Source organism: Phragmites australis, chromosome 24 (assembly GCF_958298935.1).
Source record: "Phragmites australis chromosome 24, lpPhrAust1.1, whole genome shotgun sequence".
In the NCBI taxonomy this organism is placed as follows: domain Eukaryota; kingdom Viridiplantae; phylum Streptophyta; class Magnoliopsida; order Poales; family Poaceae; genus Phragmites; species Phragmites australis.
In genome coordinates, this window is record NC_084944.1 from 20,973,505 (window position 1) to 20,999,678 (window position 26,174).

Here is a 26,174-nt window from a genome sequence, read left to right on the forward strand (position 1 = left end):
CTTTAGGTGTTTGTCGACCTCCTCCTGGATGGCTTGCTTCCTATCCTCTGCAAATCTTCACTTCTTCTGCACCACGGGTTTAGCGTCAGGTTTAACAGCTAGTCGGTGCTCAATTACTTCCCTAGGGACCCCGGACATATCGGACGGCTGCCACACAAACACATCTTGGTTTGCCCGGAGAAAAGCAATGAGCTCGAGTTCCTATTTGGGGTCGAGACCAGCCTCGACCTTGATTGTCTTGGCTAGTTCAGACGGATCAAGGGGCACTGCCTTGACACCACCATCAGTCCATTTGTCCTTGGTGCCATCGTTGGTATCTTCCTTGGCGGCATCATCAGACTGGAGGTGCTAGCCAGGCTTACGAGCTTGGAGCTTCCGGCGGCTTGGTTCTTCTAGTGCTTGGACTTCGCGCCCTTCAAAGTGGTTGCTGCCCGGTAGAAGTGCTCGACCATATCCAGGCTTTGCTTGTCGCACCTGACTGCAGCTCGCTGATCCCCTTTAACTGTTATAAACCCTTTAGGGCCCAGGATCTTGAGCGTCTGATACGCGTAATGCACCACAGCCATGAACTTGCCTAGCATTGGGTGGCCTAGAATTACATTGTATGCCGTCTCGAAGTCTGCAACATCGAAGGTCAGCTTCTCTGTGCGGAAGTTGTTGGGCATGCCAAACATGACTAGCAACTCGATCTGGCCAAGAGGCATGGTTGATGAATTAGGAGTTATGCCATGGAAGGGCTTGACTCCTTTCTTGACTCTGACCTTTCGATCCCCATCTTGTCTAAAGTCTTGGCGAAGATAAGGTTAAGCGAACTACCCCCATCGACAAAGTTTCGAGAAACTTTGATGTTAAGGATAGTCACCTGTACCACAACTGGATATCGACCAGGATGGGGACCGTAGTCGGGTGATCGACTTGGTTGAAGGTGATCGAAACCTCCGACCACTTGAGGTATCGAGTAGGGCCGGCTAGGGCCAAGTTAACCTCTCGTTCGACTACCTTGTATTGTCTCTTGGACTCATATGTGGCTGATCCTTTGAAGATGTGCGCCAAACTTTGGTCGGCCTCGCAGAACTCAGGCTCATCACCTTTGGCATCTTGCTTGGCCTGTTTGCTGTGATGTTCAGCAGCGGCCTTTATTTTCTCTTCAACCTTCTTTTTGAGGACGTAGCACTCGTCGAAGTCATGTTGGCTGGTGCGATGGACGGGACACCACTTCCTGCCACCTCGACTCTGGCCTTTGTTATCCCCAATGTTGCGCGACTTGCTCCTGTCGACCGCAACTATGGTCGTATCGGGACCCTTGCGCTTGTCACCAGGCTTGCCTTTCTTCCCCCCATTCTCCGAGGACTCTGGATAGTCCTTGCCATGCTGAGGGTTCTTGACATGTGCCTGAGCCTTGGCTCGTTTTGCAGACTTCTTGGCCAACTCAAAGAGCTCTTTGACCGTTTGGATCTTTCAGGTAGCCAGCTTCCCTACTAGATCTGTTTCCTTGACACCTCTTTTGAAGGCGATGATGATTGACTGGTCAAAGATATCTGGGATTGTATTATGCCTATCACTGAACAGGCAAATGAAGTCTCGAAGGGACTCGTTCTTGCCCTGAGTCAGTTGATGAAGGTCGTCCTCCGTTCCCGAGCGCTCGAACGTGCCGTGGAAGTTTGCGATGAATTGAGGCTTAAGCTCAGGCCACGAATGAATCGAATTGGGCTGCAGATTAAGCAGCCAGGACCTCGCTGGTCCATCTAGGGCGGTCAATAGGCAATTGGCCATCACTCAGTTGTCACCGCCGGCCACTCAGATAATGGTGGTATAGATCTACAACTACTCATTAGGGTTGAGCTTCCCGTCGTATTTCTGAATCAGGCCCGCCTTAAACTTCTCGAGCCACCGTATTGACCAGAGTTCTTGTGCGAAGACTTCGCAGCCTCCATCGAATTCTTCAGGAGGAGGCGGACTATCACGCCTGTCCCTTCGAACAGGGGAATCATGCCGACCGATTCATCCTGGAGATCTGTGCTCGTTGTGACATTGATCATCCTCGTGGTGCTCCTCATAGTTTTTGTTGATAACCTCCCATAAGTCACGTCTGTTGTGCGGGATGAGATTCCTTAGGTCTCCCTGATTCCTGCGCTCTTGGATGGGGAAGTTGTAGTTCGACTTGCAGGGCTGTACTCGAGGTCTACCTCCCGAGTTGCCTGCTTGCGACCCTACTACTTGAGAACGTCCGCGACCGTGACTCCTCAAACCAGAACCTTGCCAGCTGGGGGGCTTAGAGCCGCTAGGATTGTTTGTTTCAGCATTTTGGATCTGTGTCGCATCAAGTAAAGTCCTTACTTGGGTAAGCAGAGGGGTTAAGGGATTCATCGAATCCAACTCCAAAATGGATCTTAGGATCCGATGAGATCCCTGGACATTGGCATCTAGAGTGCTGAAAACATCGCTGCCATGACTGGGCCGTGGTTGAGCCGATGCAGCCTCGTGATGGCTATCCTGTGGAGGTTCATTTCTCGACCTCGGGACTGGTGCTGGTGGAGGTGTGGCCACCGGAAGTTGTCGTCGAAGACCAGGAGGTGCTTGACCTCCTGTGGCTCATTGATGATCGATGGTATTAGGAGTAAGTAACACTCCGGCTGTGGATGTCCCCGGTGGGACCTCTCCAACATTGCCGGCGTTGGCAGCCCCCACCGTTGGATCCTCGGGAATATCCGTGCCATTATACACCACGATGTTTGGATCTACCGCCATTGGTCAGCAAGTGGGTGTTTAGTTCCTCTAGACATAAACACGAACCGATCTGTTCGACTGCTCTGGCTGTCATCGAAGCCGTCATCACCACTCGCGTCACTGTTAGTGTCAATGAATTGTAGAATGTTGGGCTCCTTGGGATCCCACTCGAGGTGTCCCACCTCACGGTATGCGTCCAATGGGCTGGACTTGAGAATACCAGTGTTGATCAACCCACCTTGATCGTCCCATTGGAAGACCATAGTTCCAAAAGTGATCTTTGATCCGACCGTAGGAGATTCGAAGGTGATTGCTGGCGACTCGAAGCGGTCGTAGAAGCCGATGTCAGAGAATCCGGTGCGAATATGCACTTGAGACATAGTCGATCCTGAAAAGCAGAAGATCACCGCCTGGCGCGCCAACTATCGAGGATTTGTTCCTGACACTATGTCCGAAAGTGATGGCGTTATCTTCGTGATTTAGGGATCAACCAAGAAACAAGGCACACGATGTAGACAAGTTCGGGCCCCCGGTTGGAGTAATACCCTATGTCCTATGAGTTGATGACGAGTATGTATTCTTCTGAGTACAAGCAATGTGGCTAGCCCTATTACAAGGAGTAGATCAGATCTAATCTAGAGTTAAAGTCATCGAGTATATCCTAAGCTAGGGTCTTGAGGCCTGTGTCTGGTTGCTGGAAAAGGGTCCCTGGGAAAAGTCTAGTCCCCTTCTCCTTATATAGGGGTCCTGCGCCGCCTCCTATCCATCCATAGTCATAGGGAGTCCTTCATCTTGTCCATTACGAAAGAACAGATATAATCCGACTGAGATACCAGTTGTTCTCAAGTTGGGTAACCAATCGAGACCTTCCTAGTATGCACCTTCTAGATTTTTGGGAGTATCAGGTACCGCGGATTTGGTTCCTGTCATGGCCTAAAAATCCTAATTTAGGCTTTAAGCATGCATTGGCATTTGGGCATCTTAAAACTCATGTTAAAGTATTTTAAAATGTTTCAAAAGTGTAAGTCTTTAGTCTATGCACCTTTCCGCATTGTATGTTTTGAGTAAAAATTGTATGGAGGTGGAAAGTAGGACCCAAAACCTGTAGAAAACAATCGAGAAGAAACCCTTCCTGGCGGTCCAACCGAGCCAGCGCCAGTCTGCCGCCAGAGGTGAGCAGAACCCTTTTTGCCTTTATCCATGGGTGGCCTGACCACCCAAGCTTGCGGTTTGATTACCACTGTCCAGTGCCGCCACTTAAGTCCATCAGCCGGTTCGCTCAACCACCCCCGTTCACTTTTCCCCACCAAGAAAGAGAAAGAGAGAGGGAGAGGGAGAAAAGAGAGAGGAGGAGGAAGAATAGGAGACCCCCACCCGAGCTCCAAGGAGGCCAAAGATCGAAGGGGGCGGGGGGGAGGTCGTCCACGCATCCCCCACATCGTCCCCATACTTCTTTGTCACCAAAGCGAGCTCCAAGCCAGAAGAGAAGAAGCACTCCGTTCCACCTCGACCACCACGACAGCCGGAGATCAACAAGGAGGGCTTCCCAGAGCTTCCCAAAGTCTTCCCCAACATCTATGTATATTCACGCTAGTTAAAACTCCATCTTTTGTTTTTTTATCAACTTGTAATCCTTTGAACCTTAGTTTAATCTTGATGTTATGGTATTTATGTTGTTGAGGTATGTGTGGGTAATAGCTTTCCTGAGAGTTACCAACACACACATATCGGGACTGCCGAAATTGAATTTGGTTTAATCATCAGTGGCCATGATTGTTGTGATGAGATGTGGATTAGCACGCGGTGCGCCGAAAGACATGCATGGGCTAGCTTTCATCTTGTCAGATGATCGTCCTGGTGATTAATTCGAATTTAATTTGGATAGGTCCTGACAGCTCCATAATATCCGGAGTTGTTAAATATGTGCATGGTATACCCTCTCCGTGTACGGTATACTTATACATATATATCCCATAGATATTCGACATTGCCTTTCTCATCTTTTCTCGTTCAGTCATCTTCCTTGAACTCGCATCTAGCTAAAATATGACGCTTCCTGCTTGCCAAGTCCTCCCTCTTTGGAGATGGGCATGGTTGAAGTCATAATTATACGATCAATAATCAAAACAAATCAGTTGCTGAATCACCCGATCAGCATATCATACCTGAAGGAGGCAAACCATCAAGCACATTTTGTTTATCGGCTCTGAAGTTTATAGTGGCGCAAGAATATGTGAATCAAAAGAAGTCCTTATCGGTTACCAAAAGTCATGGTCCTCACTGGTGTTAGCAAAATTCTTGCACAAAAACACTGTTTTGACTTAGATTTGCAGCTGCAAATAAACTACATAAGGCATAGTAATTATGCTGTTCTACATGAATTTTTTTTAGTATTTGCATATTCTTTTAGTAGTCTAGCTAGTATAAAACACAGTATGCTCAGTTGATCAGCAAAAAAAAAAAATTAATGTAAACAAATTAAAGTCGGAGTCATATTTCGACACTGATACCTTTTTATTTATGTACCACAAGTCTAAACTGCTTACTAAAATAGGGCGATACATTTTGTAAGGACTTATAAGAAATGAATATGACTCATATCTTATAATTTCCATTATGCAAGAAGGTAATAGTGTTTCGACATGTATAAGGAATTGAAAATATCTACCTAACTAACCGTACAATCAGGATTTCATTGTAGTTAAAAAGTTAAGGAAATCATCATGCATAAAAGAAAGAACATACCTAACTAACCATACAAAACTTTTGGGAAGTGCAGTTAATGGAGGGATATATGGAGATAAAGGTGATCCGCCATTATAGTACACTGGTGAAACAACCTACGTTTTATTTTGAGTTACCTTACTGTTTCCCTTTCTTCCTGTAACCAGCTACATATTTGCTGCTTCCAGGATTTTTGTCATCATCTTCCTGACATTACAAAGGTATTAGAATGATTGTATATAAAGCTGCAAAATAGGAGGAAAAAGCAGATGGTTGTTATAAATCTACATCTTGTTCCATGTATTCGCGAGTCTTTTGCTCTTGATACTGATGTTTTGGTCTTGATCTTTGCATCTGCTATTTTTGAGCGAATATGAATATTGAGTGATTTTTTTGGAAAAAAAATGATAAAAGGCCAATCAATATAATAAAGGCGAAAAAAGTACTCTGGTGGTTCAATATCCATCTGATCATCATTTATCTGCAAGTCCACTAAAGATTGTTAACTCTCCTACATAAGTAGAATGTTAAGTCTTTTTTCCCATCAAAATGTAAGGATAAATTATTAAATGATATAAATTTTAGAAACTGAATGTATACCTGAATTTGAATCTGTTTTGCTCTGATTGGCACCAATGACATTTGGCTTTTTGGAACTAAAACTGAAGAACTTGATATTGTTATGGCCATGTTTTGCTTTGTTATTGGCATCGTTGTTTCTCTACCAAACTGCACTTTAACATACATAACTTCCAAGAGGACAAGGGAGATGGACAGTGAGAAGAGGGAGGAAGCCATTGGTGCAGGTACTTGCTTTTCTTAGTGGGGTATAGTGGAAGGAGATAGCGAGATAGGTCATGTGATCTAGCTTTATCAGGTAATATGATATGACTATAGATGGTCTCTGTTGGTGGTATGGGATCCGGGGGTTCCCGAATTCGGAGGCCAGGACAGCGCAGTGCCACATGGCGCCTTCCCTCAGGGACCACCTCCTGGAGGGCCCGAAGGAAGCCAGGTCCGGGAACGGGTGCTCGGGGCTAAGAACAGTTGGTCCCCGAGTACCCAGAGTGCCCCGAGGACCCGATAAGAGCCAGGTCCGGGAGGGGGTGCTCGGAGCAAAGAACAGTTGGTCTCAAGTACCCAGAGTTCCCCAAGGACCCGAGAAGAGCCAGGTCCGGGAGGGGGTGCTCGGGGCCAAGAACAGTTGATCCCCGAGTATCCAGAGTTCCCTAAGGACCCGAGAAGAGCCAGGTCTGGGAGTGGGTGCTCGGGGCTAAGAGCAGTTGGCCCCCGAGTACCCAGAGTTTCCCGAGGACCCGAGAAGCCCCATGCCGGTGGACCCCGCAGGGACTCCACGATGAGGTGTCGATCGGTGGGAGGCCCGATGCTGCATTTAATGGGGAGCATGGACGGTCACATCCACCCACTCTCCCCCACGCCTGTCGTACTGAATATGTCAGTCCCTACCACCGTCTGGCAGGAAGGCGTGGGCACAATTAATGTGGCGGGTCCCATCGCATGTCCCCTCGCGGGGCCCATAAAAAAAGATGGCTTGAAGATATCTTTGATGGGCTTGAGGCTTATCGACTATCGCCCTGTTGCATCAGACCGTGTCAGACCTACTCTGACCAGACGGGCATGAGAGAGTACTCAGAGGCTGGCCGGTGGGCGCCCCTGCGCCTACTAAAGTTGGGATGTGAAGACCGATGGGACCATCCGAGGGATGCATTTTCAACCCTCTGTAACATCAACTGTAGACCCATGATGGTTGTTTCTATTTATTGTTTACAAGAACTTGTGCCCTCGTTCTGGGCACGCCCTGGAGGGCCTCCCCCCCGGTGGATGAAAGGGGGGGGAGCACTTCATAGAAGGGGACAGGAAAAAGGAAGCTCAAGACTTCGAACACAGCTGATAGAACAGCAAAACTTTGTAACACGGAGAAAAACGAGAGTGCTAGAGATCCAAAGAAAGGCATTTGAAGACCATTGATAATATACAAGACACACAGGAGCAGGGTATTATGCCTCCATGCGGCCTGAACCTGTCTAAACCCTTGGTGCATTCATTACTACTAGCCAACGATGATTCATCCCGCCTAAGTCCCACACGCATTACCCCACGTATGAGGTAGATCCAGGATCAACCCCTCGGCTGAATCTCAAAGGGGGTCCCTCAGGATCCCCGCTTGCGGTGTTCATCTACCGACAGTCTCTCTCTCTTTTGCCGACAGTGGGAGAGCTCGAGAGGTCGGGGAAGGAAGAAGAAAACCAGAGGAAGAAGAAAGTGGATATCCGTTGGATCTAAACACAGGAAGATGATCCATTGGTCTAAAAACCGGGTGAGAATTGGGCTAAAACACTATGAAATATGTACGCTACAAATGTTTTCCGCAAGATCAAGGCGAGATCAGGGTGAGTATATTAAGGTGTTTAAATGGTTGAATCAAGTCTGTGTCAAAAAGATCCTGGCTAAATGTTTCTGCGTTAAGGTTTTTCCTACACTCCCCTCTGACCTGCCTCGTTCCCACTGGCCTTAGCTCCGCCACCACTGAAACCCGCCGCTTCCCCGAGGAACATTTAGGCTTCACGTGACAAAAAATATGGTTGCGATTATGCAGATCCCGACGACAATAGCACCCTGCAAGAATAAAGGTATCAAAAGTGTTAATATGATGAAGTAGGAATGATATCCACTGATGTTCTATTTTTTGTTTGCGGTTTCAAAATAAATATTGTTCTGTCCTTGAGAGGATGCCACCAAATTGATCTAACACATCAACAAACTGACAACTCAAAATCAACCAAAAAATTAGAAATTAGAGGAAAAATTCGCACTAGAAAGCAGCTCCTTGGACCAACAAATTAGGGACTTCGCAACAAAAAATATCCAATTTATTGCTCCAAAACCCTTACAACGGCTAGATCCGCAACAAAAACAAAAAGTAACATTTCACCAAACACAGGTGAATAGACTTTTTTCCTACATTCTTTTACATTACTTCATCAGTACTTGCTTTCTGATTTACTAACATCAACATTAACAATGTCTGCGTTGTGTAAACTAACATACTAATAGAAGATTGAAATGTCTATTGTTTAAATTTCATTCATCCAAATCAGAATAAAATTCTTCTGATCCAAACATTGGAACTTCCGATTAGTGAAACTAAAACCAACCCGAGAACTCAAGGTTTGAGAAACTCCATTCTGGTAGTCTAGCTCTCTGCCACCACTGCAACCGATTCCTCTGCATTCAACAAAATCTTCCATCAATCATCCACATACTGAGAAATCCTTCGTAAGCTGTCTAAGGTATGGCTGATTTGCTATGTTTTCCGTATGTAGCATTGCTCCCTGATCTTCTTCCTCACGGAGCAGCATAGCTGATTTCTCTCCAAAAACCGGCAGCACAAGCACAAATCCCCCACCATGTCGTGCTGGGGAAGCTACGGATCCCGTCCAGTGAGCTTCGGCCAAATCCCTGTGGTGCATGTCTTCCTCACGAGCACACGCACCTCCCTGACCCATCTCTTGTTCGTCTCCCAGCCGGACGAGCCCAGATTTGTCGCTCTCAAGAGTCCAAAACTCTAGATATTTCCACTCTCTTCGCGCACTAGATAGTTCTACTCCCTTCGCCCGCGCACATACTATGGACAGCTACCCCTAGTCGTTGCAGATCGAACGGTCCTCATAAAAAAAATGATGTGGACTATCTCCCGTTGCGAGAACGCGATCACGTTTAGATGTAAGAGATGCTATACACTACAAAAAATGCCTTCACTGCTGTAACACCCCAGGCACCGCATCAACCTGGAATGCTACCACAATACTCCACAACGAAGCCAAAAATATAAAATTTTCAGCAGCATCTCCTCTAAAACATGGTAAAGCGGAAGCAACAACATATATGTAAAGGATGTATAAATAAAAACAACACACTAGCATATAACCAACCTAGCAACTTATCTGACATATTAAAACTTTGAACTTTAACTTATAACATAGCAAACAATAACTAAAGTTTAGCATACTAAGAACAAGAGCAACTCCATCTAGTAAATTATTATTACAGCACCACTATTTAATATTTAAATGAACCAGACGTGCAAGAAGTGCTGCTACTCCCATCCCTCCAAGCCAAGCAAATATAAAGCACCTAGAATATTATAAATGGGGTGAGATAAATCTCAGGAAGCAAACGGCTTTAACAAGCTATTTAAACTACTAGTTCATTAAGCATCGATTTAAAACATGTGGGTAAGCCATAATCTAAAACTTCAAGTTAAACATCTGAATAGCATAATTTCATAACTTCGTGTATGATAACTCCAATTTTTAAGTAATAGACAACAAGTAGCATATAGAAATAAATAAGTACATAGGCAAACCATGATATCTCCAAAATTCCACAAGCAAACCACATCTACTTGTATGAAACTTCTTAGCCTCAGATTCCACAATAAAATAAAACTGCATAAAAAACTTCTTATGCGAACCACAGGAGAAGCATCGCTTCTCTTAATACCTCAATGCATGAACCACCCCTGTATATCCATAGGGGAAGCATCGCTTCTCATACATACTTCCAATGCAACTTCAACACATCCAACAATCAATCCCATACAGCAATGCATATGAATGCAATGACGTCTCTTCTTTTACATCGCACCCCTCCTCGGGCAACGTACAATGCGTACCAGTACGGTCGTGACCCTAAGATCCCGACATAACTTCCAATGCATATGCAAATGCAAGTGCATATGACATGTTGCATTCATATTAAACTATACCGCCAATAATACTTCAAATACCCAAAAGGTACAGTACATATAACATGATCTTCAACATGCACATTCAGAACAGAGATATAAATAATGCTTTCTTCACAAGCATCCATCACGACATAAAGAAAGGCTTTATGATCAAACCCTAACATACTAAATATGAATTTAACAATAGAATTCTTTCGTATGTAACCGCTATGAACATCGTGTTCTATGAAGAGCATCGATAAAACAACCAATCCACCTATGTTAACCCATGGTTAACCTATTTCATTTGAAACATGTATATGACAGCAAGAACTTCATGATTATAATTGAGTTAGTTCAAAGAAAAGATAGCCTCAAGCATAACTCATATGTTCAATATACAATCATCCACACACTGAATTTCTAGAACCATCATCAAGTATTTGCATTTTACCCATTCATCCTTATTTAAGCATAAAGCAAAATACCAACATCAGAGCCGCATTACCATCAATGTAATGGAACATTCCAACAGAATTAGGGCAGCAGGTTTAATCCTCCAAATTATTAAATATAGCTGTGTGTGTGTGTTAGATATAAAAATAACAAGTTAAAGTGTGTAGCAAAACCACCGCTACGTTTACTTGCCTCCAACAAAGGCGACGACCGCTCTAGGCACGATCTGGAGCACTACCACCTGCTTTAACAACACATCATATACTCAGCATACATACTCATATGAACATATATAAATAGTAGGTAAATCGTTCCTATGCCCCGAACCATCGCCCGCATAAAAACAACAAAAATTGCATTCATTCAACTATAGTGGTATTGCTTGTCTTTTTCATTTTTCCTACAACAGCTATAAGCAAATATGTACATTTTCTAAATCTTCAGAAAAACATCTACAACTTTTGTGGAGAAGCCATAATTCTATCTGGCCTATAAGACTGCCTCATTCACCGTTGAAAATAGCGAACACAAACTGTCTGACAGAATCTGTCAGCATGCTTATCTTTTCTGTATACATTAAACTACACATCCAAAAAAACACAAAATTCACCAGAAGCTAGAACTTTTCATAACCTACAACTTTCATAGAGAAACCATATTCATATACTGCCATTAAGGTGGCCTAAACTGCAACTGAAAATATACTTCAGAATCTATCTGAACTTTCAGGCAGCAAGCTTCACATTTTTATATCTGTCACACCATGGATCCAGAAAAACTCAAAATTCATCAGGACATAGAACTTTTCATACTCTACATTCTTGGTATAATAAATTTTTGACATGAAAGGTCATTAAGATGGCATAAAGCATAATTGAACCTCGACTAAATTTTTTGTCAGCAAAACACAACAACCAACTTCAAAAAATCCATAACTCCTAATCCACTTGGGATAAAATCATGAAATTTCATGAGCATAGAGTTCTCTAAATCCCCTACAACCTTTCTCCATTTCATAAGGAAAAGATTCGGCCTCTAACATGCCCTAATTTGCCACCGAACCAGGACTGCCCGATCTGCGTTTTCAGCAACATGAGCAGCGACGAAAACGACGGTTCAACGTCCTAATCCTTCGATTCCCTGTGGTAAACCTCATCTAAAACCATAAATAAACCGGGGAACTCAAACAAAGGGCATCTCACCTTGATTTTGCCCAACCTAGGGCTAGCAATCTACCTCCTTTCTTCTCTCTCCCTTCCCTCTCCTCTTTCCTCTCCTGGCTGCACCTTGCCTTCTCCTCCCTCTCCTTCTCCTCTCCTTTGGACTGCAGCAGCAGGAAGGGGGAGCAGCAGCAATCACAGGCAGTAGCAGGCAGCAGCAAGAGAAGGGCCACAGGTGTCACACCCGGTTTTAACGGCCAAAACCAGATGCGGCTTATGTGTGCCCAGGATGTTCAACACACATAAGGACGTCACAGGTGAAGTAACAAAAGCAATACTTTTATTAAATAAACGTTAAACTCTTACAGCAATTGACATATATTATTTTCTATGAAGATATCTGCAGCGGAATAGAAGCACCGGTGTCCAACAACACCACAGGCAACCGACCGGGAGAACAGCGCCTAGAACATCACAACCTCGTCTTGATAGTCTTCAACTTCTTCACTCACTGAGCAGCAGCACACATGTCGCATGGTATAGAAAAAATAGCAAGTGTGAGCACACAACGTGCTCAGCAAGTGTGGGAAAGATAATGATATGCAGGCTTATATCAAGAATAGGCTAACACATGGTATATTTGCGTAAATGCGAGTAATGAAAAGATATTTGGACTCAAAAAGCATTAAACAATTATTAAATGAATGTAACCCATACAGTCCAACGTGCAGCATACAAGACTCCTCACCTTGCATACCATAACCGTCTAGTACTCCCTGTACTATAACCAAAACCACAACCATCTAGTACTCCATGTACCATAACCATAACAACAACCATCTAGTACTCCCTGTACCAGAACCAGAACCACAACCATCTAGTACTCCATGTACCAGAACCATAACCACAACCAAATCCATAACCATAATCCACTAATCATGTGAGGATCCAAGTCTCTCATAACCGTGAGCACGGCTATTATAACAGTTTTTACACTCTGCAGAGGTTGTCCAGCTTTCCCCACAAGTCGTGATTTCCATGTTGCCGTGTTAACTAGACACTTAACACACGCCAGTGGTGTGTCGCCCGGAAAGTCACTTCAAAGCCGTTACAAAATTTCATCCAGTATGTGCATGCCCGCTAGGTTTCAACACCGTCAAAGTGGCATCACACCACCCAGAAGCCCCCTTTTGCACCTTGTAGCTCCAGGAAGTTTTCACCCTTCCCTTCCACTACACATCTCATACCACTAACCAAATGGTTCTGGCCTTTGCCGTCCCCACACATCCACTCTTCCGTTTGGCACGCACAAAAACTGGAATCCACTAATTAATAGGTTAGGCCTGTCCCATACCAGGTCTCGTGGTTGGTATGATATTTCTTGGGTTGTCGCTCCATGAACCGGTCCTTACTTAGGTTACTTGAGCAAACACTAATCCAACATCATAACCATGACAACCATCAAAACCACTTTGCTCAAGGTTTAAGGTTCCATGTTGCTAGACCATTAACAAATTAACCACCAATATTGCATATGTTCATTAGTCAAGCTTATGACACTTCTCAATATCCCAAAAGCATGGCTAAGCAATCTACCCATAAAAGACACCTAACCATAAACCACCTAGGTTCCAAGGGATGATAAGGAAAAATCTAGGGAAAACCCTAACATAGGTGGCTACCCATTATATTGACAGATACTGCATGCAATTTTGTAAAACAAAACATTTAAAAACATAGGTTCAAGATGATCAAGGACACTTACCCAATGCTGTTTAGTGTTGTCGAAATCTTAGTCATGAAGTCCCTCGAACTGCTCTGGAACGTTATCGACTAATCGCGAGAACTACCGATAAACAACACAAAGAAAAACACTAAGAACAACATACCAAATATTATTAAAACACTTTAAAAACACTATAGTTGGATAGGGATGATTTTAGAACATTTAGATGCAAGAATCGCCTAAATTGGAGTTAAGATGAAAAGAGAATAGCTTTCGAGAGATGGATTAGACTGAAAAGAAAAAACTAGTTTACTGGAGTTATCTTCCTATGAGAAAGGTTTTATTGAACAATTACTGCGTCAGGCTTGAAACATCATTGCACAAGATTCAAGAAGTGTAGGGCAGACTAGACTTCACTGACTAGGCTAAGGAGAATGATGTGGCGCTGACTTGGCATGCTATGCAAATACTATCTTGGATTAAAGAAGAGATATGCTAAGGTATAGTATCTACCACCTATGATAGATCAAAAAGGCTGAAGGTTGCACTTCTAGGTTTAGGATACTATTGGTCACTCTATGTAGCAGTGGTGGTTCGGGTTTCGTCGGAGATGGCAATCGAGCATGTGGCCACAAACATCAATGTCGGCTTCAGTGGTGTTTTAGTGAAACGAGGGGAGCATGGCGTAGAACGCGGAAAGACTAACTCAGCGGTATGGTTGGTTTTGGAAGGGGTCATCCGAGGTAGCGGCAAAACAACGATGACTGCTTCTAGGTTTGGTGGTGACCGTGAACAAATGTAGGAACAAAGACGCTCGCGTTCCCAGAGATTGGCTATTAATTTTGAGGAACCGTTTGAACAAGGATGTTCATATAACCCGGGAACACAATGCTATGGCATGGGTTTTGGTAGATCATCCACTGAGAGGAAGAACGATCAGCATAGATGAAACGGGTGATGGCTGCGACATGCTGTGGTTGGCAATGGCGTCTTGGTCGTGTCGCTGCACAAACGGGGATGGGCTCCTAGGGTAACATAGAAGACTCCATGGGACATGCCGTGACGCAGTTGGTGCATCCATACGGCTTTCGGATTGACGGGGAACGCGAATGCAAATCTGGTGCGCGCGCAAAACCCATCTAGAAACCGGACAGCAGGTATGTCGACATTGATTGCGGTAGTTTAGCTGCTCTACTGGCCGAACCGTTGGTGAGGGCGTGGGGAACATCATGGGACATGTGCTAGTAAAAGGGCATGGCAAACGGTGCACTAGTTGGCCGGGAACATTGATGCCAATCAGCTATAGCGCTGCTGTCTCGAGGCTGTCCGCAATGGCAACGACAGTGGCGGTGTAGACCGGGCATTGGCCGGGGCTAGAGCTTAGCTAGGGACTTAGTATGATGCTAAAACAGTAGTAAGGGAGGAGAATATGCCATCCTCACATTGCTTTGATGGTCGAGGAAGGAGGATTCGCAGAGAAGACGACGTAGCGCTTCACGAACGGCAGCGGCAGCGACTCCGGCGAACGGTGGCGCTCCGGCGACATACGGACAGGGCATCAATGACTTCTAGGGCTTGGGGGCATGGAATAGGGGTAGGAGAGGGCGTGGAACTCATATTTATAGGGCTAGGGCCGGCTGGTTGAGGTGGAGTTCAAACCGAACACGAATCAGATTCGAGTTCGAGTCGGTTACGATTTCCTTTTTCGTAGCTCTCTATTCCGAGGATGATATCTCCATCGTCCGGACACCAAATTGGATGTTTATTGATTCTAAATTGTAGTACTAGAAAAAGTCTACAACTTTGGTAGTCATTGGAACTTCTGAAAACGTAATCTTAATTTCCAAAAATGCGCCACAAGACAAACTGTTTCAACTCGGACTTCTCTACGCAGTACTGATTTCGGGGGTCATAACTCCTAGGTCCATTATCCAAAAGAGGACTTACATAAGTTCAAATCGAAGCTCTCGACGACACCTACAACTTTGGTATTGTCAAGATTTGCATTTGAGGCCGTTTTGAACTCCGAAACATTATGAGAAGATGAGGCTGTCCAGGACTCCGCGAAAATTTACAGATTTCGTGGATCCTTTGTTGGGCCATCTAGAAGACATGGCTAAGGGTTTGGACTTGAGCAAGATTGAGCCCAAAGATACTTTAGGTATATCTAGGGCTTAAAAAGAAACTTTTGCAGAGAAATTGAATAGGGTTTGAATTTGAATTGTGTTTGGAGTGAATTTAAGAGAAACGAAAAAGATGAGGTTGAACAAGAATAGGACTAGATAAGGAATTTGAATTTGAATTTGGGTAGAATTTGATAAAGAGGAGAGATTGACTTCAAACAAGGATTTGGATAAGATTTGAATTGAGCTGGAGAAGGATCAGGTATAATCAAGGATTGAATAGTTGATGAATTCAAAGACTTTGAATTCCAACCATTAAGATCCTTAACTTATTCACTACTGAGTTTTGTAAAAACCTTTTCAAAATCTTTTTCACTCAAAACACCAAAGAAAAAGAAAAGGAAAAAGAACTCTAATGCATTTACCTGGCTCCTAAGAAAACTCAGCATGCAATGCACATAAAATAATAACCTATATTGATTGATTGATTAAGAAAATAGGTTTTAAACCTATACTACCAGTGAAGCTATTGAATACTCTTGGAAAATTTTAGAAATTTGAGAAATCTGAAAATTAGGGTGTTACAACGGGCAGCAGCAGCAAGGGGATAAGGAGGTAGGGTGTGTGTGTGTGGTCGGCTGGGCCTATTAGGCCGGCCCAGCTAGCCCACAGATCCTTCGTTTTTTTTGGGTATTACATTCTTCCCCCCTTTAAAGAATTCGTCCCCAAATTCAACCATTCTAGGAAAACAAAACTTAGACCATAAAGTAAAACTCACTAGCTTCAGATAGCTCTGGGTACTTCTTGCGCATTTGCTCTAAGGTCCCACGTTGCTTCACATTCCGACTGCTTAGTCCATAAAACCTTCACATATTTGATCGTCCTCCTCCTCAGGACTCGCTCTAAATAGTCCAAAATACACATTGGATGACACTCAACAGTCATGTCCTGCTCCACTGTAATAGGTCAAGATCAAACTTGTTCACTATCCACTCAACATCTGAAATAAATTATAGTGTTGTAACTCTTTCGCTTGCTCCATTTGAGTGCTTAACACTCGTTGCACAATGAGGGTCCGATAATCCTCTGTGGCAGTGCACCCAATTATTATCCTTGTTCATTATCTATATCAAGTTCGTCCTCATCACCTGCATGGTTAGCTGCAAGAACATAATGATCCTCGACATCACTAGTACTTACATAGCCACTGTCTTCTGTCGCAATGTACGCTCATTGACTTGGGTAATCCTTCATGACATGGCCCATTCCCTTACAACGGCGACGTACAATCCTAGTCGTTCGACCCGTTGAAGCAACCGAAGAAGAGCTCTTGGTCAGAGCCTGCACGCTTGTCGATTTGCTTACCTCAGGTGCTTGTGACGGTGTTGGAGGTACTGCTGAACATGCCTAACTCAAGAAGGGGACAACAGACCGTGTGGTGGAAGGCGGGGCTGTTTTGACTTGTCCAATAGTTGATCTTGGTGTAGTTGAGCTTTCAAAATTGTTCCTTGGCCTCTGTTGTCGTTCCTGTAATTCTTTTTCAGCCAAACATGTAAGTTGGAACAATTTAGAAATACTATCATATTCTTTGTAATCAACTATATCCTGAATTTCATGCCTTAACCCTACATAAAAGCGTGTCATTACAGGCTCTTCATCCTGAATAATATCACAACGCAACATACTAATTTGTAGCTCTTGATAATTTTCTTCTACGGATCTACCATCTTAGTTTAAGTGCTGCAATTTCTTACGCAAATCACGTTTAAAAGAGGGTGAAACAAATCTGTTACGCATAGCAACCTTTAAAGCATTCCATGTAGTAGGCGCTAACCCATCGATGCATACTCTATTCCACTAGATGATTGCAAGTCTTTAAATTCACTAGTGGCTTGCCTAACTCTATGCACTTCAGGAACAAAATGAGCATTAAACTTCTGTTCTATCATCATCTCCCAATCTAAATATTTTTCATCATCGTAAGCACCCACAAAAGAAGGTATGGTAAACTTAACCTTAGCAAATGGATCATCATTAGCACGTGGATTATGTTCATGAAAATTATTACCTCTTATACCTTGACGGTTGAAATTCAATCGGTTCCTTCATCAAAGGCGTCGCGTTCTTACCTCAAAATGTCATCATCCGCGACGGACTCCTCATGTTCATGGCCTGCACCATGAGGATTCACTCGACCATTGTTCGGTGGCTGATTCACCAACCGATCAAAGCGTGTATTGAGCATTGCAATGCTATCGTTGAGTCATTGCAATGCGGAATTTGTTCCCACAAGCTTCTTATCAATGTAATCATTAATAGCTTGTCGATGATCTTCTAGCAAAATTGTGAGTTTTTCCCTCAAAACACATTCTTTCGCATCTGATGCTTCACTTGCTATGGTTAGTAGCAAACAAGAGACAACAAAAACTTATTGTCCCTATCGACTACTAGGTGGTGGAGATTGAAGTGGAATCACACACTCTCAAGCATCGTACCACACTCTTGCAAGTGTTCTTACCAATCACAGCAGTTGGCACAACCGGTGGCTAGTTCGTGATACCTTATTGGGTGCGATTGAGGTAGTTGCAAGGGAAAAAATCGTTCTGATCGAGAGAAGGTGTATCTTGGATAGGCAATATTTAGTAGCAAGGAATAGCAATAATTGAAATTAGATTAGCAAAGTTGAATAAAAGTTCACAGTACTCGTCACAATTGCTGGCTCGAACACGTTCCTAGAACTAGCTCAAGCAAGCCAAAAATAGGATAGACACAAGCACAATGGAATAAAATTCGCAATGCAAACTGTCTTTTTTCCTCTGAATTTTTTTATACTCCATTTTTGCACTCTTTGCTTCCTTTTTTTTCTTTTTTTTGGCACTCTTTGCTTCTTGCTTTCTATTCTCTCTGAACTCTGGCTTCCTCTGTTTTGGGCTATGGAATTGCTACTCAAACCTTGTCGAACACAGCTCGATATAAAGGGTGTGTGGGGGGTGTTTGAGAGCAACCAGAAACAGAAGGACTTCGACTAGGTGGTCAAATCCGAGATGCTGGTTGAATCCGATAGGGTGATCGAACTCGAGATGCTGGTCGAATCCGACAGGGTGGTCGAACTTGAGATTGTGGTCGAACCCGACTAGTGGTTGAACCCGAGTAGGTGGTCGAAACGACTAGTGATCGAACCCGAGTAGATGGTCGAAATGACTAGTGATCGATCCCGAGATACTCAACAACTTAAACAGCAAAGACTCGACACTAGTAACTAGAACACATGACTCAACTAGCAACAAAGACACCGACGATGGACTCAAACTCAACAATACGAAAACTGAAAGCAAAATTGCGAAATGCACAAAGTGGTTTGGACAGCGGAAAAACTAAAATCTAAATCTTTAGTAGGGTAATTTTTTGGACTCTAGGCAATGAAACACGACGAAACAAAAGAGGATAACTGAGATTACCTAACAGACAACCGAGGCTCTGATACCAGTGATGGGGCAATTGTTTGTCTGATCTTCCGAAAGGTAATATGATAAGTCGATTTGGTGGAGCTTCGACGTTGTTGATCCAAAGGCTCTGACCATAACAGATCGAGAACCCTCACAACTACTACACCAGTACTCCGTGGTTATCAACCATGCCAAGACACGGTTGATCTCGCCAAAAAGGCTTTTCCTGCAAGCGAATCAAGAACACAAGCAAGAACAGGTAGATACGATCTGAATATTGCTAATTACCGATGAAGTGTTCGAGTTAGGGTTCCACAAACCGATATACGGTGAAACTGTCTAAAACAGAGTAATCTAAGCAAAACTCGAGCCTAAACTATGACGGCTACTGTATATTTATAGGGGGATGTGGAGAGGTAGACCTAGGGTTGTGCAGCCATGGAGAGAGGCGTACATAAACTGGACTCCGACCCCGACACGATTACAAGACCCAATAAGGCCCAAAACGGTGATGCAGCACCTTATTTCATTGACCCTAACTAAACCATAAAGAATATTTGGTTAAGGCTAGATCCATTGGAAAGGACTCGTCATAAGCTTTCCAGGAAGTCCAAGAACGCCTCAATCAGACTTCGTATGCGAGAGTTATGCCTGTTTTACTAACGTGCTGTCCTGAGACTTCGAACCGAATTTAGAGTCCAACTTGAGCTCGACTTGTTGTTCGAGTAGACGTGGCACTCGAGTGATGACGTCCATGTGAACCTGTGATGTCTCTCCCATATTCCTAAACAATAAAATATCATAAGAATTTAGTAGTAATCCATCCAAAAAAATATGAACAGCGAGGAACAAGTTCACCTGGTAGTTTAATTGTTGCGCACGTGCTCTTGTAATTGATCCTTGTATCACCTGGTAGTTTAATTGTTGCGCACGTGCTCTTGTAATTGATCCTTGTATCCCTTGAGGAGTAGTATTACACGTATCCGAAGGAGTGATATCCTCATCATATACAAATATACCTTAAATGTACCTGAGGATTGTTAAGTGATGTTTTGTGGAATCTGTTGATGTGGAACATTCGGTTTCTCCATGAGAGGGTGTGATGAAGGTGGGCGATGGGGAATGGGTACCCACTAGGGTATGCTAGATAAATGAAAAATCCGTATCACATTTTACCGTACACCTTGCAAGCAGGGGATCACAGATTGTTGCTGCAAGACATGCAGCGCAAGTGGAAGAGTTGGCAAATAACCAGTGGAACGTCGTATGCATAGATGTACAGGAATTTGTCAAACTCCAAAAGGCTCACCCAGCCGTAGCATCCGTCACCGCCGCCGCTACTAAAGTTGTGCTCATTAAATGAGGTTGTCTTCTCAACCACCCATAGTGATCAAAGAACATGAGAATTATGTCTTGGAAAATGCACTAGACACAGTAAATGAAGGAGGGATATGTAGCTATATTTCTTCTTGGATTTCTATAACGACAAACAAAAAAGAACAATTTTGCAGAGCTAAAGCGTCAAGCATAAAAGAACGGAGGGAGTATTATCTTAGTAAATGATCAATAAAAGAAGACTTTAGTTCGCTCTTATGGCCTAGAAAGCAAAAAGTTTATATAACTGTTTATAAATTACTCACCAATACTATTACAAACAATTAACCAGAATATCCCTATACATGTTTATGAACTATCCACCATTACCATTATAAAAAAGTTAACTCAAAATACCCCTCAATGTATTCCTATACCTCTTTATAAATTATATATCCACCACTGCCATTTTGTCAGTATGGATGAGGACTATGTATTCACGAGAAAACCATTAGGGCTTGTGCTTCTATGGACCTTTTTGTAAAATAATGTTTAAAAATACTAGAGCAGCGCTGTTATTTTCATGACGAGGCATGATAGTATCACGTAAATTCCAGAGAGCGAGCGAAAGAGAGTTTTTGGAGGCAGCTTGTTGCTCTAGGGAATCCGCAAAAGGCTTTTCCTCTGACGGACGCAGCCAGCAGCCACAGCCATATGTAGGCTTGCAGCCCAATTGCCCTCGGGCCTCGGCCATGATTAGTACATGAGATGAGATCAATCAGGCTGATCAATTGAAGTAGTAAACAGTAACCCGTGTCAGACTTCCACTGTGAAGCAAGAGACAGCTCTGAGAGGGCAGAGCTGCTTTGATCATTCTTGTGCCACGGGTATAGTAGGTAAAGCTAGACTGGGAGTCCTTCAGAAATGTTGGTTATCTAGTCGGCAGTGATTACTTGGCAGTGACAATCTGTTATGGACCAGCCGTGATAGTCAAAATTTTTTACTTTTTGGGGCTAGAAAAATTTAAAAATATATTTTTCACTCGAGAAACCCCACGACCGCGCGTCACAAGTCACGCAATTTTTCACGCAAAATACACGTTTGTGCGATTCTGGGACTCAAACCCACGACCTACCTCCTCGCACGAAGCTTCCTTACATCTCACCTATTAATGATTGCTGAAGGCAATAGAATACGCATTAGTTTTGACCCTTCGTGCAGAAATATTTGTATAATTATTATATAAAATTTATGTTCATCTGACTCCAAATGAAAATGTTATCACTGTTGATTTGTGTTAAGATCCGATAGTGATACTTGATTATCTATGTCGGCTTATGATACGGACCGGTAGTGATAATGCCCATATTATCACTGCCAGTCCATATCACGAGACCGCAGTGATAATCAAGTATCACTGTTGGCTTTTGTCATGATCCGGCAGTGATTGTCTGTATTTATTGTCTATAATTATTTCATGGTATATCAACAAGAATTTAATTGTTCGTATTTATTGTCTGTATTTATTAACCTCAAATGCTAGTCGCGGATTCATGTCTGCACCTGGGCTTCTCTATCAAACTTTAGAGTCACCTGCTGTCTGGGGTACTTGAACATATTTCTTCTATATAATTAAATTAGTAGTCATAACAAACTCATGCTTTGAAAATATCTTCCACATGGATAACAAATTATGTGCTATAGTCTCAGGTTTAGAGATGACAAATGATATATGTACATTCATGTCAGAATAACAGTGCACTTTACTCTGCATTTTGAATTACATGGAGGTCTAGGCCAACGATGACCCAATAGCTTCGGTTGGCATGGAGGTCCAGGCCGGCGCAAAGGCCTTCCAACAGTGGCGCGGCAAAGACCTCGCCGCACAACGAGAGGTTACGGCCGAGACCGTAGCCACACAGGTTGTTCTCCAATGGTTCTGGGCGCTCGAACCAAAGGGTATTCATGCTTGGGCTCAGCTCCGAGGCATCTCTTCTGACAACACGGAGGACACCCTTTCCTAACCGACATCTTTGGAGAGTTTGGCTGCCCGACATCCTCCTCCTCGACCCCCTCCGGTGGAAGAGGATTCCAAGGGTGCCCAGGACTCCGGGGCGCGCAGACCCTGCCAACGCCATCGACACAGCAATCGTGACGTCAACCACGTGAAAGAGGCTCTGAGTCCATCCTAGTTGAGAAGGAGTAGTTAGGACTACTCCAGCTTCGAGAGCCGGTTCGCCCGACAGCCTCATTGGCCTCCCCGGATGGAAAAGGGCTCCAGGGAAACCACGGGCTCCGGTGCGCACAGCCCCCGCCGACGCCCTGGGAGAAGTACCTCGGAAGGCAGGCAGGACACCTGCATGGGAGGAATTCGGCGACAGGGGACACAAGGGTCGTAAGACTGGAGTGGGCCCCTGAGCAGGTCTCCAAGCCTCCGAGCCCCCTCTGCCGCCACCAACTCGACCGCTGATGATACAATACCCCAGTGATGAGGGCTAAGCCACCCCGACAGCCCTCACCATAATGGAGCATGATAGGTTATGGACATGAGGGGGCCCCGCCTTAGGCTCCGGATGATCGGAGCTCTTAGCGGGCCTCCCCTGTCGGGCTCAGTACGGGTAGGGTCGGCCGGGGGAAAAGGACTCTAGGCCCCAGCAAGAAGGCCCTGGGTGCTCCGAAGGTCCGCAAGACCAAAACCCTTCGGTGGACGACTCAAGCTGGAGGGGCCAACCCTTCCCCTGCGTTGGAGCTACGGAGGCTTCCGGGCCTCCCACCTTGCGATGGAGACCTTATTTTGGCAAAGGTACGCCTATGACCACCTAGCAATATTTTGGCTAGCCGGTATCTAGCCTAGCTGTTGTAAGTCTCTACGACAGATAGCTACCAGGTAGAAACAGTAGAGCTCAAGTTATATCTCTGTTTCAACAGTAGATAGTAAACTTTAAGTCATATACATGTTCACAATAGATAGCAAAACTTAAGTTATATCTTAGGTTGGCATGTGCTGAGAATATCCGTCCGACCTAGTCATCACTTGTGCCGCACCTAGCCTTTTTCTGACAACAGTAGACTGTCAAACTTAAGCTATATCTCTATTCAAATAGTAGGTAGCAAAACTTAGTTTAAGTTATGCCTTCACTCAAATAGTATACAACAATGAAAGCCTACACACCTGCAGGCGCAGGATGCATAGGTCACCTGGAAGGCATATTATGCCTAGGTCATCTTGAAGGCATTGCATAGCCTCGGTATTGTGGATGCCACACACCAGAGGGATAGCCTCGGTAGCGGAGATGCAACGCACCCGAGGGACATCCTCGGTGGCGTACATGCCCACGCACCCATAGGCATAACATGCCTAGGTCACATGGAAGGCATCAAGCCTAGGTCACCTGGAAGGCATTGCATAGCCTTGGTAGGTAGTGGGGCCTACACACTTGCAGGCACAACATGCTTAGGTCACCTGGAAGGCATTGCATAGCCTCGGTAGTGTGGATGCCATGCACTAGAGGGACATCCTCAGTAGCCTGAGTCACCTAGAAGGAAACAAGAATTCTGCTTTGCTCACACCCAACTCGAGAGGAGCCGTATGAGGTGAAACACTCATGTATGGTTCTGTAGAGGGACAGTAAGGGTGCCTTATCTATCGACTTTTCCACTATCAACCCCAAAAAACCCAACTCTGCCTTACGTAAAATTGCCAGAGTATGATTAACCTCTGGATTTGAAATCACTGCTTATATACCTGGTATTGGCCATAATTTACAAGAACATTCTGTAGTATTAGTAAGAGGAGGAAGGGTTAAGGATTTACCTGCTGTGAGATATCGCATTATTCGAGGAACCCTAGATGCTGTCGTAGTAAAGAATCGTCAACAAGGGCGTTCTAGTGTGTTGTAGATTCTTATCCAAGACTTGTATCATTTGATGATGCTATGAGAATCGCTAGAAACATGTGAAGTGTATGGCTAACCCAATAACGAAAGTTTCGTAAGGGGACTGGAGCAGGCTACCATGAGACAAAAGATCTTCTTTCTAAAGAGATTTGATTCGGAACTCTTATATGTCCAAGGTCAATATGGAAATTCTTTCAGAGGTTTTCCCTTACTTTGTCCGTGTCAACAAACAATTCGAAATACCTCGACTTTTTCAGAACAGGTCAGAGTCAAATAGCAATGATTCGAAGCACTTGTTTTTCCATTACACTATTTTGGAAACCTAAGGACTCGATCATATGGATATGGAAAATACAGGATTTCCAATCCTAGCGTGAAAAGGAGGGAAACAGATACTCAATTTAAACTGAGTAAATAGAATTCCATACTCAATCTCATAGATCCCTATAGAATTCTATGGAAAGCCATATTCGATGAAAGTCGTATGTACGGCTTGGAGGGAGATCTTTCCTATCTTTCGAGATCCACCCTACAATATGGGGTCAAAAAGCCAAAAAAATAAGTGATTCATTTTTAGCCCTTATAAAAAGAAAATGGATTCTTGAACCTCTTTCACGCTCATGTCACATCGAGGTACTGCAGAAAAAAGAACTGCAAAATCCGATCCAATTTTTCGTAATCGATTAGTTAACATGGTGGTTAACCGTATTATGAAAGACAGAAAAAAACATTGGCTTATCAAATTCTCTATCGAGCCGTGAAAAAGATTCAACAAAAGATAGAAACAAATCCACTATTGGTTTTACGTCAAGCAATACGTAGAGTAACTCCTGATATAGGAGTAAAAACAAGACGTAATAAAAAAGGATCAACACGGAAAGTTCCGATTGAAATAGGATCTAAACAAGGAAGAGCACTTGCTATTCATTGGTTATTATAAGCATTCCAAAAGCGTCCGGGTCGAAATATGGCTTTCAAATTAAGTTTCGAATTAGTAGATGCTGCCAAAGGGAGTGGGGGTGCCATATGCAAAAAGGAAGCGACTCATAGAATGGCAGAGGCAAATATAGCTCTTGCAGATTTTCGTTAATCCAGGAACAGAATCTAGGTATGTAGACATATGGATCCATACATCTCGATTGGAAAAGAATCAATAGAAGGAGAATCGGACGATATCTTTTTCAAAACAAACAAAAAGGAAAAGAAAGAGAAAACAAAAATCATGATCAACTAAGCCCTCTCATGGGTTTGCTTAAGAATAAGAAAGAGGAATCTTATGAAAATAGCATGGAATAAGGTTTGATCCTATTCATGGCGATTCCGTAAATATCCCATTCCAAAAATCGAAACAATCGGGACTTTTCGGAGATTGGATGCAGTTACTAATTCATGATCTGGCATGTACAGAATGAAAACTTCATTCTCGATTCTACAAGAATTTTTACGAAAGCGTTTCATTTGCTTCTCTTCCATGGAAGTTTCATTTTCCCAGAATGTATCCTAATTTTTGGCCTAATCCTTCTTCTGATGATCAATTCAACCTCTGATCAAAAAGATAGACCTTGGTTCTATTTCATCTCTTCAACAAGTTTAGTAATAAGCATAACGGCCCTATTGTTCCGATGGAGAGAAGAACCTATAATTAGCTTTTTGGGAAATTTCCAAACGAATAATTTCAACGAAATCTTTCAATTTCTTATTTTATTATGTTCAACTTTATGTATTCCTCTATCTGTAGAGTACATTGAATGTACAGAAATGGCTATAACAGAGTTTATGTTATTCGTATTAACAGCTACTCTAGGGGGAATATTTTTATGTGGTGCTAACGATTTAATAACTATCTTTGTAG

General features: G+C 43.7%; 2 pseudogenes; both read left to right on the forward strand.

The window, feature by feature from the left end:
- Positions 1-24,942: 24,942 nt before the first annotated feature.
- On the forward strand, positions 24,943-25,412 carry LOC133907791 (small ribosomal subunit protein uS7cz/uS7cy-like; annotated as a pseudogene).
- Positions 25,413-25,715: 303 nt separating this feature from the next.
- The window catches only part of LOC133907789 (NAD(P)H-quinone oxidoreductase subunit 2 B, chloroplastic-like), a 1,240-nt pseudogene continuing 781 nt past the window's right edge, over positions 25,716-26,174 (forward strand).